The sequence below is a fragment of the Scylla paramamosain genome, chromosome 3, assembly GCF_035594125.1.
Source record: "Scylla paramamosain isolate STU-SP2022 chromosome 3, ASM3559412v1, whole genome shotgun sequence".
Taxonomy (NCBI): domain Eukaryota; kingdom Metazoa; phylum Arthropoda; class Malacostraca; order Decapoda; family Portunidae; genus Scylla; species Scylla paramamosain.
Genome location: NC_087153.1, coordinates 30,465,522 through 30,468,021, shown reverse-complemented (window position 1 = coordinate 30,468,021; position 2,500 = coordinate 30,465,522).

Here is a 2,500-nt window from a genome sequence, read left to right as displayed (position 1 = left end):
GAGAGAGAGAGAGAGAGAGAGAGAGAGAGAGTCATTAGCACAGCACATCACCGCCACAATCACCTCACAATCACAGTAATCATCACTCTTATCACCATTACGAGGCAACTGTTTGTAATCCCTCCGTCGGACACTTGATAACTAACTTCTGGACGCTGCGGTAGTGTGGTGGTGTGTTGTGGTGGTGGTGGTGGTGGTGGTGGTGTGGGGGTCTCAGGGTGTGGTGTTGTGGTGTTCTGGTGGTCGTCTCTAGAAAGCCCTGTTGTGATGGCGGACAACTTCAATTTACATACATACATACATACATAGATACACACACACACACACACACACACACACACACACACACACACACACACACACACACACACACACACACACACACACACACACCTCAGTAAGATCTAAAAAAACAATAACAACAACATATCAAAGGAGAGAGAGAGAGAGAGAGAGAGAGAGAGAGAGAGAGAGAGAGAGAGAGAGAGAGAGAGAGAGAGAGAGAGAGAGAAACACAATATCCACTTTTATTCAGATAACACTAAAAAAAAAAAACAGTATTTAATCTCCATTTCATTCTAATAACAATAACAAAAAACAATATTAATCTAACCAAGCGCTGAAATGAATTACAATCTAACTGTGCTGCGATTTCAGGCTTGATGTTTTGTTTTACAGTTTTTTAATGGGTAACATGGAAGGTGCAATAACGAGAGAGAGAGAGAGAGAGAGAGAGAGAGAGAGAGAGAGAGAGAGAGAGAGAGAGAGAGAGAGATTAATTTTTCCCTTACAGATGTCTTCTTTTCAGTTGGCCAGCAAAAAAAAAAAAAAAAATGCGTAAAGTAAGAAATGAAGACAGTAGAAAAAAATAGAAAATAGGTCGAAAAAGAAAATATAAAATTCCTTAAAAAAAAATAAAGAAAATAGAATGCATCGAAAAAGAAAAGAAGAGAAAAGATAGAAAAATTATTTAAACTACTCATGATAACTTATATAATTTTACGAATCCTGTTGTAATATATATATATATATATATATATATATATATATATATATATATATATATATATATATATATATATATATTATAAACCTTATTATATATATATATATATATATATATATATATATATATATATATATATATATATATATATATATATATATATATATATATATATATATTATAAACCTTATTGATATATATATATATATATATATATATATATATATATATATATATATATATATATATATATATATATATATATATATATATATATATATTTTTTTTTTTTTTTTTTTTTTTGCTTTATTTTGACTTGATTAATTAATACATATATTCTTAGACCATTAGACAAATTCCTTACTACAGAGTGAATAGGTTTTCCCTCGTCCTTTCCTAGTGTACTTTCCCTCTTACTTCTTACTCATAGAAGCTGTAGTGGTAGTATAGTCACACAGCCTCGTTAGGACCAGTAGGGCTGATGCTGTCGTGTTTTTTTCCTTTGTAATCCTTTGTGTTCCTCCTCTTCCTCCTCCGCCTCCTCTGTCACCACTTCATTTTTTCCTGTCCTATAGTTTCTTTCTCGTTTTGTTCTCCCGTATGTGATTCCTAGACCTCTTGTTTTCTCCTCCTCCTCCTCCTCCTCCTCCTTCTCCTCCTCCTCCCGTAATTAGCCAGCCGACATCATCAAGAGACAGGTGTGTAAAGGTGAAGAGAGACAGGAGTAGGGGTCGAGAGACGGAACGAGAAGAGAATAAGGGGTATGCAGTCTCTCTCTCTCTCTCTCTCTCTCTCTCTCTCTCTCTCTCTCTCTCTCTCTCTCTCTCTCTCTCTCTCTCTCTCTCTCTCTCTCTCTCTCTCTGTGTGTGTGTGTGTGTGTGTGTGTGTGTGTGTGTGTGTGTGTGTGTGTGTGTGTGTGTGTGTGTGTGTGTGTGTCAATCCAAAGGAAGCCACAGAAAAAGTCGATTGCATTGTGATTTATATTTTCTAGTACAAAATGGAAGAGGAGGAGGCGGAGGAGGAAGAGGAAGAAGAAAAGTAGAAGGACTGATTGATTTTAAAGCGCTCAGCAACTGGGTCGTAATGTATTGCAGGAGAAGGAGGAGGAGGAGGAGGAGTACAAGAAGAAGAAGAAGAAAAAGAGAAAAAAATAAGTACTAGTAATTATACAGAGAAACATACAGTACAAGAAAAGAAGTTCAGAAGCAAAGAGAAATAGAGGAAGAGGAGGAAGAAGAGGAGGGAGAGGAGGAGGAGGAAGCATATGGTCAAGTACTGGAAAAAGGAAGTACTGTCTTAGAGGAAGAAGAGGATAGGGATGAAGGAGGCAGAAGAGCAAAACGAGGAGGAGAAGAGGAGAGATTAAAAAAAAAAATGTGTGTGTGTGTGTGTGTGTAAAAACTCTATAGGGAATGGAAAGACAGTTGAGAGAGAGAGAGAGAGACAGTTGAGAGAGAGAGAGAGAGAGAGAGAGAGAGAGAGAGAGAGAGAGAG